The 14,667-nt window shown below is 40.5% G+C and overlaps 1 pseudogene; it reads left to right on the forward strand.

The window, feature by feature from the left end:
• The first annotated feature begins 1,978 nt into the window (after positions 1 to 1,978).
• LOC144254841 (BTB/POZ domain-containing adapter for CUL3-mediated RhoA degradation protein 2 pseudogene) lies at positions 1,979 to 2,934 on the forward strand (annotated as a pseudogene).
• The last annotated feature ends 11,733 nt before the right edge of the window (positions 2,935 to 14,667 follow it).

Raw genomic sequence — 14,667 nt, forward strand, 5'->3', positions numbered from 1 at the left:
CCCCAGGCTTTTTTCCCCCAGACCATCTCGCTAAATTGTCAAGACCAGTGTCAAATTTGTAACCTCCTACCTCAGCCTCCTGCGTTCGTTGCTGGGTTTAAGGTGTGCACCATCATACCCAATATAATGCTCTGTTGTTTATAAAAGCTACCAATTTTTGATGTTTTGTTATAGTAGACTGAAAGGTCCAAAAAAGCATGAAATAACTTACAAGGCACCAAGAATTTAATGGGTATGCAAATTGGGGAAATGCAATCTGATATCATTTTTTTTTCCTGCCCTTCCTTTCAGAAAAGATCTAAGATACCAAGCTTGCACACTTTTGCAAAAAGTTGCAGTTCATCCTTGGAGAAGTTGAAACACTTATGATCAGCATTATACAAGATCTTCAGGAATTCAAAGTGATCATGTAACACCAGTCTAGTTTTCAAGAAGTTTGCTTTGGGAATATACAAATGATAAAGGAAAATGCTTACCCCTGCCTTTTATTTTCCAAGTACCAGGGATTGAACTCAGGGGAACTTCATCACTGAGCCACATCCCCAGCCCTATTTTGTATTTTATTTAGAGACAGGGTTTCACTGAGTTACTTAGTGCCTCGCCTCATTGTTGCTGATGCTGGCTTTGAACTTGTGATCCTCCTGCCACAGCCTCTGGAGCTGCTGAGATCATAGGCAAGTGCCAGTATACTGGTGCTTACTTTTTTTTTTTTTTTTTTTCTTTTCTTTTTAATGCTGTTTTTGCACTATAAGTCTATTTTGGTGCCCTTTTTTTTGGTGGAAGGGCAAGTATGAGGGATTGAATTCAGGGGTACTTTGCCACTGAGCTACATTCCCAACACTTTTTTATTGTTTACTTTGGGATAGGGTCTTACTAAGTTACTTAATTCCCCTCCCCTCCGAATTCCTGAGGTGCACCTTGAACTTGTGATCCTCCTGCCTCAGTCTCCTAAGTTGCTGGTATTTACAGGCCTGGACCACCATGCCTGACAAAATACATACTCTTTACCAGGCAGGCAGTACTAGATAGTTAAAACATGGATTTAATGATGTCTGATGTGGCTATAAGTACCAATTCTAAGTTACTAAAGTTCCCCAGTCTTAGTTTTCTCAGCTGTCATAATGAGGTAGGACTGCACATCAAGAACTAAGCACATTACCCCTCCATAGCAAGCCGTCAGGAAATGGTAGCTTATACTATGGGGAGGGTGATTTTATTGTTCTTTTAATTTTTGTAACACATTTCAATCCTTTTATATTCTTTCTTTCTTTTTGTCTTTTTGTTTTAATCTTCCTTACCTACAGAAGTAGTATTAAGGCAAAGACACCCCCTTTTTATAAAAATTTCCACATGTCACCTGCAGTTTCCTAGTATAGTGACTATACCTACTGGTTGCTATATATTTACATCTATTGATTAAATATCAGCAAGGAGTCAAATGCTGTGAGCCCAGTGTTGTAGTCCCCTGTACAGGTTTTCATATTCACATGTTTAAGTGAGTTTTTATAAGCAAATAAAATATTGTAATATAGATCAGTCACTTATAAATAAATCTAAACAAAATAATCATAAAGTTACAGAATGAAGGATTTTATCTTAATGAATCTTGCCTTAGTCACTGATTTATCATATAAACATAACTGACCAGTCAGAAAAGTCTGTTGTATTGAAGTATATAGAGAATGACATATTGTCTTTAAAAATGCTCAGATAGGCAGGGATGGGCGGCTGCACGGGGAGGAGTCTGCTGGAGCAGGATGTGAGCTCCCAGCCTGGGATTGCTATTGGGCAGGCGGCTACAGGTTAGGGGTGGCAAGGAGTTAGCTTGGCATTCAGCTGAGAGGAAGAAGAGCCCCTGGGGACCCACTGAGAGTATGAGGCTCTGGCCTCCCCAGGACACTCCCTTGTGAACACTTCCACCACTTCGGAGCCTTCCAAGCCTACCTCCTGCTGTGTGGTGACCTACCTGCAGCAGGAGATGTCGGGGCACACATGTCTATGCCCAGCCTCAGGTGCCAAGCCCAAGCTAAGTGGCTTCAAGGGAGGAGGGCTGGACAACAAGTACGTGCAGCTCAATGTAGTCAGCTCCCTGTACTACACCACGGTGCGGGCACTCACCCGGCATGACACCATGCTCAAGGCCATGTTCAGTGGGCGCCTGGAGGTGCCGACCGATAAAAAAAGGCTGGATCCTCATAGACCGATGTGGAAAGCACTTTGGCACCATTTTGAATAACCTCCGAGATGACACTATTACCCTCCCTCAAAACCTGCAAGAAATCAAAGAATTGATGGCTGAAGAAAAATATCACCTCATTCAGGGCCTGGTGAACATGTGCCAAACTGCCCTGCAGGACAAGAAGGACTCCTACCAGCCTGTGTCCAACATCCCCATCATCACATCCCTGAGGGAGGAGGACAGGCTCATCAAATCCTCCACCAAGCCCGTGGTGAAGCTGCTGTACGATAGAAGCAACCACAAGTATTCCTGCACCAGCAACTAACTCTGATGACCACTTGCTGAAAAACATAGAGCTGTTTGACAAGCTGTCCTTGCGCTTCAGTGGCCCCGTGCTCTTCATCAAGGATGTCATCAGTGACGAGATCTGCTGCTGGTCCCTCTATGGCCAGGGTCATAAGCTGGCAGAGGTGTGCTGCACCTCCATCGTGTATGCCACAGAGAAGAAGCAGACCAAGGTGGAATTTCCAGAGGCCCGAATCTATGAGGAGACACTCAATGTCCTACTCTACGAGACACCACCCCCCCACCCCCCCAGTCCCTGACAACTCCTTGTTGGAGGCCACAAGCCGGAGCCGCAGCCAGGCTTCCCCCAGTGAAGATGAGGAAGCCTATGAACTGCGGGATCCTGTGTCAAGCACTATAGCACCTACGATGACCGGCAGCTCGACCACCAATCTGCCCATCGTGAGTGATAAGACCTTCAAGGAGATGGGGCACAGGAGGCCCTGTCTCCTGCCCTCTGCAGCCCCACGCTGCAATTGCCTGGTTGTCTGCTCCAGCACTCAGAAACATGACAGGCCCTTCCTGTGAAAGCAAGGGCCTGGCTGGGAAGGGCCTGTTCCCTGGCCCTGACTGTTGAGCACTACCAGATCCATCTCCCTTCCTGTCCAGCAGGGAGCTACTTCTGTTGTGGGGTGAGCTGCCCAGCCTCCCTCCTCCTGCTAAGCACATTCCCCTCTGGGCCCTATGCTGAGTGCCCTTCCTCAGCGGAGCCCCACAGGGATGGCTTCATTCTGGGGGAAAGGCTGCTCCTGGTGCTGTGGAGGCCCAGTCTTTATCACAGGTGGGGCTTCTTTTTCCCTAAGGTGTTGAAGCACAGGTTTGATGAGCTTGATTTTTAAAAAATAATCTAGGAAATGAATAGTTTTGTATAATGAGGGGACTAGGCATTTGTTACCCCTGCAGGGTGCCAAAATCCTGCATAAGGTAGACCTCTCAGCCCTTCTTGATGCTTTGGGGATCTGTCTTTAATGCACTTTGTACTGTTATTGAGGAGATTAGCCTGCCCTGACCCATACCTTTTCCTGACCCTAATCCCTTTTCCTGCAGAATCATTCTGAGGGGGAGGATAAAGAGAAAGCCATAAAAACAAAACTGACCAGCAATAAATAAATAAAGATAAATTTAAAAATAAAAATGCTATAAAAGGGAATAACACAGTGTTTTGCTCATGAACAGAAGGTTCAGAAATAAATATTCAAGCCCATTTATCTAGCAAGAAAATTCAACATTATAATAATATTATTTTAAGGAAATCTGAGAGTACTGCTGAGATTTTCTGCTTTATGTATCTAATTGCAAACTGAAGTCTGCTATGACAGAATTCACAGAGTATGATTGATGCTAGCATAAACTTAACTATTTGGTTTGAGTTTAAAAATCATTGTTCAAAGAATCTTAAGGGTCACAAGATTTAAAGAGAATATAGTCCTGAAAGGTTGGGAAAATAGAAATATTAAGTACTTATTGTTATCACCAAATACTCCGATAGACAATCAAGCAAAGCATCCAAATGAATCAACACAGCTTTTCAGGAAGTTCAGTTTTTTGTTTTTTGTTTTGGTACCAGGAATTGAACTCAGGGCCACTTGACCTCTGAGCCACATCCCCAACCCTATTTTGTATTTTATTTAGAGACAGGGTCTCACTGAGTTACTTAGCACCTTGCCATTCCTGAGGCTGACTTTGAACTTGCAATCCTTCTGCCTCAGCCTCCCGAGCCACTGGGTTTACAGATGTGCAACACCAAGACCAGCAGGAAGTTCAGTTTTTAAGAAAGCCTGCAAAACTACAGTGAAAACAGTTAAAGAAACATTAGAAGAAAATATTTTTCTTAAATGTCTTTGTTTTTATTTGTGGGTTTTGATTTTTGTGATACAGGAGGTCGAACCCAGGAAAACCCAACCTCTGAGCTACATTCTCAGCCCTTTTTATTTTGAGACAGGCCTCACTAAGTTGCTGAAGCTGGCCTCAAACTTGTGATCCTCCTGCCTCAGACTCCGGAGTAACTGGCTGTGCCATTGCTTGGCGTATCATTGTGTTTGATTTGAGAATGTGTAGATTGTTTCCACCTGAGGGGCTACATGGGGTGTTCTAGAAATTGCCAAGAAGCAAGATTGGGGTTGGAGTTTGCGTAAGTTGTTTCTGTTTGTTTCCCTGTCTTGAACAGTACTTGAAAAGAGGTAACAAATGGTTACAACAAAGTCTCTCATGTATTCAGAATGTCAAAAACATAACAAGCAAAACAACTCAATTTTTTGTTCTAAGTTAGATTTGTTTTCTAGTTGGTCTTATCCAGCCAAGTTACATGTAAGAACACAGCTTCACTAATATTTATCTTATTTTAGTATGTGGCCTCTCTTGATTTCCCTTGAAATGTGCACATAGTTACAAGAAAGGGGAAAAGACCTGTTTCTAGACAGGAAGACATCCTGGAGAACAAGGCTTCTGGAACTTGAAAGTCCACACCATTCAGCTGGATATCTTGTTATAATATACATTCTGATTTTGTAGATACAGAGTGAAGATTCTGTATACCTAAAGTTCCCAGCTGACGCTGATGATGCTGGATTTGAACTACACTTTGAGTAACAAGGCTGGACTTACCAGTGCACTAAAGCAAAGAATGACCACAAATGGTCATTCCAGGGGGAAGGTTCTATGGGATACCCGGCTCTCCCCGTCCTGTCTCTCTCCTGGGAAGTTAAGGGCCTTCCAGTTACCAATCTGATTAGCGGGCCCACTGATAGAAAGTGAGGTATCTCTAGGAGTCCATGGTGCCCTTTTCCAAAAAAAAGAACGATATCTGTTCTAGTCCCCCATGCCATCTCCTTCAGAGAGCACTGGCTCTTTGCCTGTAACTGGGTCACCACTTCAGCTACTCTGAAATGGAGAGGAAGGAATAAACTGTGAGGGTGAATGGTTCAAAATGACACAAAAGAGCAGAAAAGGAAGTCAGGAGAATCCAGGGGAAAAAACAAACCAAAAAAAAGAAAAAAAAAAAAAGACTAGTATATCTGGGAACTTAAAAGGAATATTCTTTTCTCCTGCATTAATTATTCGTTTTCATTTGTTCTAAGCAGCTTGTCCTGGTGTGCAATGTAACAAGATAGAATGATCTCACACACAAGAGTCATTTTAATAACAAAATATCAGCGTGGGGCAATTGGACGATGTCTGATATATGAAGCCAGTGTTAATTTATCCCTCTAAGGACTTAAACTCCTCCAGGGAAATTATAAATAAAAACAAGCTTCATCCCCAGTGAAGATAAAACAAAAATGTGCCCTTCAGATCTTATCATTTTGTGACTATATGAATTGGAATGGAAACACTGTTGCCTTTTGGGATGTTGGCCTAGGCTGTTTTTCAACCTTTTAAAGAATAGAACTCTAATTTTGATGCCAATACTCAAAGTTTTCTTGGGTGGATAAACACAGCTGACAGGTTGACTTGTGATGGAAATTATAGTATCTCAAAATCTCCGGGAGAACCAAAGTCATTCTTCACTTTGACCCTTACTAGTTCTGTGAACATGGGATATGTAATGAGTTTGACACATACCAAGTGCTCATGAATACGTCACTGCTGATTATACTTCCTTTTAGCTTTCTGAAGGTCAGTTTCTCAGTTTCCTCACGTTTAAATGTATTACTCAGCTTCCCATCTCTGTGACAAAATACCTGAGATAATCAACTTAAAAAGAGGAAAGGGTTTTTTTAAAATTCATAGTTCCAGAGATTTCAGTCCATGGTTATTTTATCCAGTTGCTTTGGTCTGTGGTAGCACAGTATCTTATGTCAGGAAGGAGACCTGTTCCCTTCATGATACCTGGGAACTAGAGAGAGACAGGAAGGAGTCGGGTTTTCAATATTCTCTTCAAGGGCACAACCCCAATGACCAATGATGTAACTTGATATAACTAAGCCCTACCACTTAAAGGCTCCATTACCTCCTAATAGCACCACCCATTTACCTAATAATTATAGGATATTTTATGAGGATTAAATGAGTTAATGTACATAAAAGTATTTTTTGATCAGAAAACGAAAAATTTAAGAATATTATTAATGTGTTTTCTTCTGATTTTAAGATATGATCATGAAAGGGGGGATTGTTGGATAGGAGAAAATAACTATATAACAATTAAATTTAGGGCCTGAGTTGGTTCACCAAGGCAATCATACCAAATGACACTGGATGTGCACTGCAGAATGCCACCTGGCATCCCCTGGAACTGTGGGATGCATGTTAGGGACAAATTCTGGGCTGCCAAAATGTGGTTGGTTGCTGATCTAGAATTGAATTAGAAGGAGGAAAGGCAAGTAAGTCAAACAATAAGTCTAAGCTATTTCTCTCTATCAGTCTCTCTCTCTGAATTGTTTATGTCAACTATACATCAGAGAGACAGGTAATGGAGTGATTTGGAGGCAATCTTTATCCATCCTACTACCTTGACAAAGCAATGTGATTTTCTCTGCCCTTCCCAGAGCCCCTTTGTGGCCACTAAGCTTCTCTGCACTCTTCCTGAGAACACGGTGACCAGATGGTCCAGATTTCTTGAGAATCAATTTCAATTATTCCACCCAGTTTTATTCCTCATGCCTAGTCAACATCCCTTTCCCCCTACATCCTATTGCATGAAAATTCATCGTTGATGGTTTCATGCCCACAGGATTATTCATGATGGTTAACTGACATCTGGAATCTACCCTGCTAATGATTCTCTCTTTCCTTTCATCCTGCATACTCCTGCCAGATTTTTCATCCAAAAAAAAAAAAAATGCTACTTTCATCATGTCATCCCACATGTTAAGCATTTACTACCGACATCCAATACAGAGTCCAAACTCCACAGCGTTAAGATGGACTTTCCCTTCCCACACTCCCAATGCCAAATTGTTACCATGACAGGCTGGCTGGAGCTTGGAGTTCTTTTATCATCCATCACTCCCCTTCTCTACGTCCAGCTGAATTCGCCAGCTATCGAATTCAAGAATAAATGGGGCCTCTTCTCCCTCTCACTGTTTCCTCTCCTGTGATGTGCTTCCTTCTTTTCCTAATCATCATGTCGGTCACACGGCCCTACAAGCAAACTCTCAACAGATACACACCACACACTTCAAGTGCAGTGGTGACAGTCAAAATATGCACAACTGGTCAACAAGGATGTCGAACCATCAGAATGGCTCTAGCCAGAGTTCTGTAGCAGTGTCCCAGGGAATCCAGGTTTTACTTCTTCAGTTGTTGGATCCTTGGAAAACTGAGAGGAAAAGAGTTGGGAATTTCCGATGGAGGGACATAGAGAGCCAGGACAATGGTGGCACTGGGGTGGCAGTGGGAAAGAAGAGTGCTGCTACTTACAAAAATATTTCCTTGTTTAACAACTGGTATGAACATTAAGAACATACCTGCTGAACAACAATATCAACCTTGTCTGATGAATCTCCAGGCTCAACTGAAGCTCCTTTTCCAACAATTCAGGGGCCACTAGTGATCCTTCCTCAATAAATTATTTTAGCATATTATATCCATGCCATTTACTAGGCATATCTCCATCTTCATAATACACAATTCATCCTTCCAAGATGATAATCTTTTCCAAAATAAGAATTATACTGTATATTTGTTTCTCCCAAAAATGTTAATGATAGTTAATTTTATGTACCAATTTGACTGAGCTAAGGGATGCCCAGTTAGTTGATAAAACATTATTTCTGAGTATATCTGTGAAATATGTCAGACAGAGTTCAGCATTTGAATCAATAGACTGAGCAAAGCAGATCTGCTCTCTCCAGTATGGATGGGCATCATCCAATCTGTTGAGGGCCTAAACAGAACAAAAAATCAGAGGAAGAGTGAATTTCCTCTCCAGAGCTGAGACATTCATCTTCTCATGCCCTCAGACATCAGAGTTCCTGGTTCTCAAGACTTTGGGTCTGAACTAGAACTACACCACTGGTTTTTCTAGAACCCCTAATTCACAGATGGAAAATCATGGAACTTCTTACCTCCATAGCCATGTAAGGTAATCTCTCATAATTAATTTCTTTCTATACATCCATATGTGTACCCTACTGGCTCTGGTTTGTTGTTGTTTGTTTGTTTGTTTGTTTTTTGTTTTTGTTTTGTTTTGAGAACCCTATTATGGTGCCTTTCTCAGGTGATCACTTACCCTATATTTCTCAATAAAAATTGATTGACTAAATAATTTAAAACTGCATATATTATAGTGCCATCATCCCAGGTCACTCAAAGAGCAAGAGCATTACAGACATCTGGAGAAGGTGAAGAGAACTAGGGATTCTTTTTCTAGAAACACACAAAACTCTGCATAAGATTTCAGATGTCTTACTTATCTTCTTAGCCAGTCATAGACTCGTGGGAGTCCATGGAACTTAGATTAAGAACCTGGTTTAAATGGAGTCTTATGGAGTCTTGTTGAACTAAAACATTAACTTGAAGAGTAGACTTCAATGTCACCCCCGTAGACCACCTAGGGAGACACTTCAGGAGTGCACATCCATATTTTACCCCTTAGATCATCATATCTAAGTGGGTTATCTCCTGGCCTCTACCTGGGAGACAGAAGAATAGAGGAACCCACATATTGGCTGTGGCCATCCAGTCCCTTTCTGGAATCTTGTCCTGCTGACTGAGGGTTTCAGTTAAGCTCACTCATTACCAATTGTACCCTTGGATGTACAAATAACAAATGCCAGTAAGGATCTGGAGGAGAACCATCTTGCTGGGGTTGAGCTAACTTGTAAGTGCCACATGCCAAAGTACGAAGAGTGTGATTCATGTCTGGGAGGGAAAAGGGACACATGAAAATGTGAGAAAAACTTTGTCTTAGGATCTTTTCCATTAGGGAAATCAACCTTGGCATATAAACTTAAGTGTAGACATGAAATACAAAAACAGTGAGATCACCACCACCAAAACTCTTCAGAATCGACTCCCTCCCACTGAGTTACGCTGAGTCAAAGAGATGGAAATTTCATCAACTCCCAGAGGCAGTTCATAAGACTTTTTATAATAAACTTCTTTCTGGAAGAAAGAAGACAACTAATTTACCAGGGGAATTTCCCTGCCATGGTAGAGACATGAAAATATAGAACAATTTTACTTTCTCATATTTCATTCTCGTTGGGTTCGCTTTGGGGAGAAAGTAGAAAATCTTTCCTATACTATAAATCTCTGGATTGTTTTCATTGTCTGAAACTTCTTGGATCGCACTACTATGACAAAAACATAATTGAAAAGAATCCCAGAAGAGAATTATTAGGAAAAAAAATATTTAATCCATGCTAATAAAAATGACAGCCAATCTCTGCCTTGCTGGTAATAAACCAAAGTAATACTGTTGGGAGACACACACAAAAAAAGTCACTATTTTCCAAGAAATTACATCAGTTCTCTGGATAGATTTAAGTGAGAGGGTGTACAATTGAGAGGGTTGTGACTCAGAGACAATTCGGCTTTTTATCTGCTTTGACGACAGTGATAACATACACAAAAGCATCTGAAAAGAGGAAATTCCTTTTCTCTATGTCAGTCCATACAGTGCTGCACCCTTGTCACCTTGGCTAGATCCTTTATACTGAAAATACTGTGACGGTAATGGGAGACTCCGTGGGGTTTAAGTAGTGCAGAGAAAGAACACTAGAACACTATCTTCTCTGGTCCTCTTCCGCCGCTAATTTACAACATTCCCTCTAATCGAAGCTGCTGAAAACAGGGAGCTGGGATGACCTGAGTGAGATGAATGAGGTGGATGGGAGGAGGGAGGAGCCTCCTGTCCATCTTCTGCTGTTTCTCGGCTGTTCCTGTATGGGAGTGAAAAGCCCAGGCACCTATCTTAGTTACTGAGCTAGGATGTAAGGGATGCCATGCCCCCTGTTTGAGTACTTTTCATCCAATCTCGCCACCAAGGGCCATCTTGCCAGTGTGGATGGAGTGGGTAACCCCCATTGACTGTGGCAGTGCACTCCACACAGGAGAGACCTGTAAATACGTGTTGAGTAAGGTATTGTGGACCTATTTATGTCTTTTATCGCACTTTTTCCTATCCAACCATAGTGCTGGCCCTAAGATGCCCTGCTCCCTGGGAGAACATCAGATATATCTGAGAATAAAAAGCATCCCAAAGTATAGGCTGTCAAATAAAATCAGGAAATGTTGGGAAACTTTCTAGCAGTACAGTGATAACTTTTCCAGGTCCGCAAAGCAGTCTGAACTCTTAATAAGACTGTGGGTTATAGGATTATCATCCAAATAAGTTTACTTAGATGAGCAAAGAAACAAAACATGACATATGCATTTAGTAGAATATTATTCAGCCTTATTATTGTTATTTCAAAGGAAGAAATTCTGACAGAGGCTTCAATGTGAGTAAATGAAGACATTGTTCTGAGTGAAATAGTCATTCACAAAAGGACAAATATTGTATGTTTCCACTTACTTGAGGTACCTAAAGTAGTTAAATTTACAAAGAAAGCACAATTGTGCTTGCCAGGAGTTTGGGGAGGGGATGAATAAGGAATTGTTTAATAAGCATGGAGTCTCAGTTTGTGAAATGAAAGATTTGGAGATGGATGATAGTGATGACTGCACAACAATGCAAATGTGTTTAATACCATTGACCTGTACAGTTAAAAGTGGTTGAAAGTAAGTTTTATTATGTGTATTTTACCATACACATAAAGTTTTAATTAAAACTAAAAGAAGACGGGTGGCACCCAGCTGTCATCCCAGCAACTTGGGAGGCTGAGACAGGAGGATGGTAAATTGAAGTCCAGCCTGGACAATTTAGCAAGACCCTGTCTCAAAGTGAAAAATAAAAAATGGGGGAACCTGAGGCCTGGCACTGTGGTACACACCTGTAATCCCAATAACTTGGGGTGTTGGGGCAGGAGGATTGCAAGTTTAAAGTTAGTTGGGCAATTTACTAAGAACTTCTCTCAAAATAAAAAGGGCTGGGGATGTGGTATAGCACCCCTAGGTTCAATCCCCAGTAACCCAAAAGAGAGGAATGCAAACTAGTCAGGGGAAGACCAACTATATAAGGTAAGGAGTAAGAGAAGAGAAGGAAGAGTAGATTCTGGGAATAGTTAAGGTTTAGAATTAACAGGACTTTGTGAATTGGAACTTGTTAGGCTATGAGTTTTGTAAGGACATAGGATTGAAATCTTGTCATAGTTATATTCTCTAGCACAGAGTATCTTGAGTTCATGAGTAATGAATTGATAAGTAGATTAAAAGTGGCTAAGGTTATTCCTAATTCTGATGTGGACATCTGGTGTTACTGGTACTATTACCTCTATATGGGCACAAGAACAGCAGTAGGCTTGGAAAGAAGCAAATTTATACTTGTTAGGAAATAGCCAATGTGTGGCCTCTGATAGGTAGCTGGGTGTGTACATTCAAAACTTGACAGAAAGGGCTGCATACAATTGGCAGTCAATATTCTCCAAAAGGATGGAATCAATTGAAGCAAATACGTAGAGGGGCAAGAAAAGTGAGTCACGAACAAAACTCAGAGAATATGAGCCGTTATTATATAACCAGACAAAAAGCCCTAACAGAAAATTGTGAAAGAATAAAAAGGTAAGAAGAGAATCAAACACTACTGCTATTAATAATAACAATAATTAGAGTAGCTACAATAAAAATAGCAACAGCTACAATAATACCAACAACTGATGAGGAATAAATATGTTCATATTGTTACATGCCCAAGACTGTGCTAAGTTAAGGGTTTTACAACACTTATCTCATTTGCTTCTCAAAACCACCACTAAATTAGATTTTTTTACGTTCATCTCACAGAGGGGAAAAGTAAATTTCAGAGAAGATGAGCAGCTTGTGTCAGAGCTGAAATTCCAAACTTTGGAATCAAGTAACTACTACACTATGATGCCATTTAGTCTTAGGGAATAATAAATTGTATTCTGCTTTCAAAATAAGAAAATATTATAAGGCATATCTGAGTACTCTGAAGATGAGAAGCCTGGAGGAAAATTAATAGTTTGCACTTTCAGCCTTTGATAATTGGTTCATTTTCTTTCTTACCGATGGGGGGAAAATTAATGAAAATCTAGGGAATTTATCCAACTTCTATAATTTTTTACCAGATCAAGGAAAATAAAGTTATAAATAGGAAGAATATGGTTTATTGTGGTTAATTGAAGTAAAATTAAAACATGGAACATTTCAGCAGATTCCAATTTGCAGTGATATGAGCTATGGAAGAGAAAGATGTTTGGCTACCATAGGAAGCAAGGAACTAAGCAATAAATAGAAGTCAAAGGCAAAGGAGGGCTTTTAGAGTTGTGTGAAGAAGTCAACATGCTTACATGCACTTGTGGAGGAGAAATTGACAGGGCAGGTTTGGGACAAGATAACTAATGATGGGATTTCTCTAGAGGACAACAGGAGGGTATATCTCCTACCAAAAGGAGGAAAAAAACAAAAGAGTAAATTCCTTTTTTAAAAAATTCAAAGACAAACTGAAATTCATTTAGAGAAGAAGTGTTCAAACCCCCGTAGTGTCAGGAGCTGACAGGGAGGAGTGCATATGAGTTGGGAGGTCTACATAAGGCCATGGGAACTGTGGACAAACTCAGCTATACATCCAATATCTAAAATTATCCACATTCTAAAAATTTTCTAATTCTTTAAAGATTTATTGAGACTATAAACCTTCAAATTAAAGAAATTCAGTGAATTCCAGAACAAACCAAATAAAAATCCTGTAAAACAAATCACTTTATTTTCCAGGGGGGAAACAAAACAATAAATAGCAAAGGCAAGATTTATCAAAATTCAAGATAGTGACCAGTTGCAGTGGCACATTCCTATAATCTTAGCAACTTAGAAGGCTAAGGCAAGAAGATTGCAAGTTCAAGACCAGCCTTAGCAACTTAGTGAGACCTGTCTCAAAATAAAATAAAAAGGGCTGGAGATGTAGCTCAATAGTAGAATCCCCCTGGATTCAATCTCTAGTAGCACACAAATACACACACACAAAAAAAGAAAAAATCAGTATAGTGGAATATAGTGGTTCCTTCTGGACATTGCAAAATTTTTGTGGTAGTGCTGGTAGTGGTTGGTTGGTTAGTTTTGAGACAGAGTCTCCCTGTGTTGCTCAGGCTGGCCAGAACTCCTGGACTCAGGCAATCATCCTGCTTCAGCCTCCCAAATAGATGGGACTTCAAGTATGTGTCACTGTGCCTTACACATTTCAAAATTTTAAATCACTGTGCTGATGAGACAAAACACACTCAATAGCAAGATGCAGCTGCTTCTTGGGCCACTTGTTTACAATTCTAATTTAAGGAAATATGCTGGTTATGGTAAGTGACGGTATTTGGCAGAGCTGGTTCCTTCATTTTGGAAATGTTGATTCTATAGTAATGAGATTCAATGATGCAGTCGACAATAAGACTTTGTTCACTGGGAATACTGGATTATTAAACTTGCTGATGCATTCAGATATGTAATTTCTGATTTTAGATTTAATTACTAGGGAGAGCAGAAATATGAGCAGTAATTCATAATTTTTTTAAAAAAGAAAGGGACCTGGGCAGAAAAGTGATGAAATTCACTTCTGAATAGTCTGGTTTTGTTTATTGGTTCTTGTTTGCTTATATTATGTAGGCGGCCAAGTTATCTACAGAAGCGTGAAATAGAAAGCTTGAGGAGAATTTTAGAGGAGCCGTGATGGAAGCATGAATGAAAGCAGCTCAACAGAGCTCAGTGAAAGTTTTGTTGAGAAACAACAAGAACCAAAGAAAGATTAGAAGTCCAGAAACTTCTAGTGGCACCAAGCATCATGATTATTTTCTTTATTCAGCAATGCTCAGGAAAGAAACAAGGGTCTGAATTTATGCTGGATTTTGGAGTTTGGGATATAGATATGATGAGAAGAAGAAACCAACAGTCTATATATGATCCTCAATTACTAATATTGAAGGCAGATAAATGTCACTAGAGGGGGAATATAATCACACAATGCTCCCCCTTTCCTGGTTCCCACACCTGTGTAGTTCCTGCTCACATTGTGCCAGGGTTGGTCTGAGTGATCAGTAGCAGACAACAAAAATGAGTATGTCTACGACCAGTCAACAACTATGCAGGTGACC

Source organism: Urocitellus parryii, chromosome 1 (assembly GCF_045843805.1).
Source record: "Urocitellus parryii isolate mUroPar1 chromosome 1, mUroPar1.hap1, whole genome shotgun sequence".
NCBI lineage: Eukaryota > Metazoa > Chordata > Mammalia > Rodentia > Sciuridae > Urocitellus > Urocitellus parryii.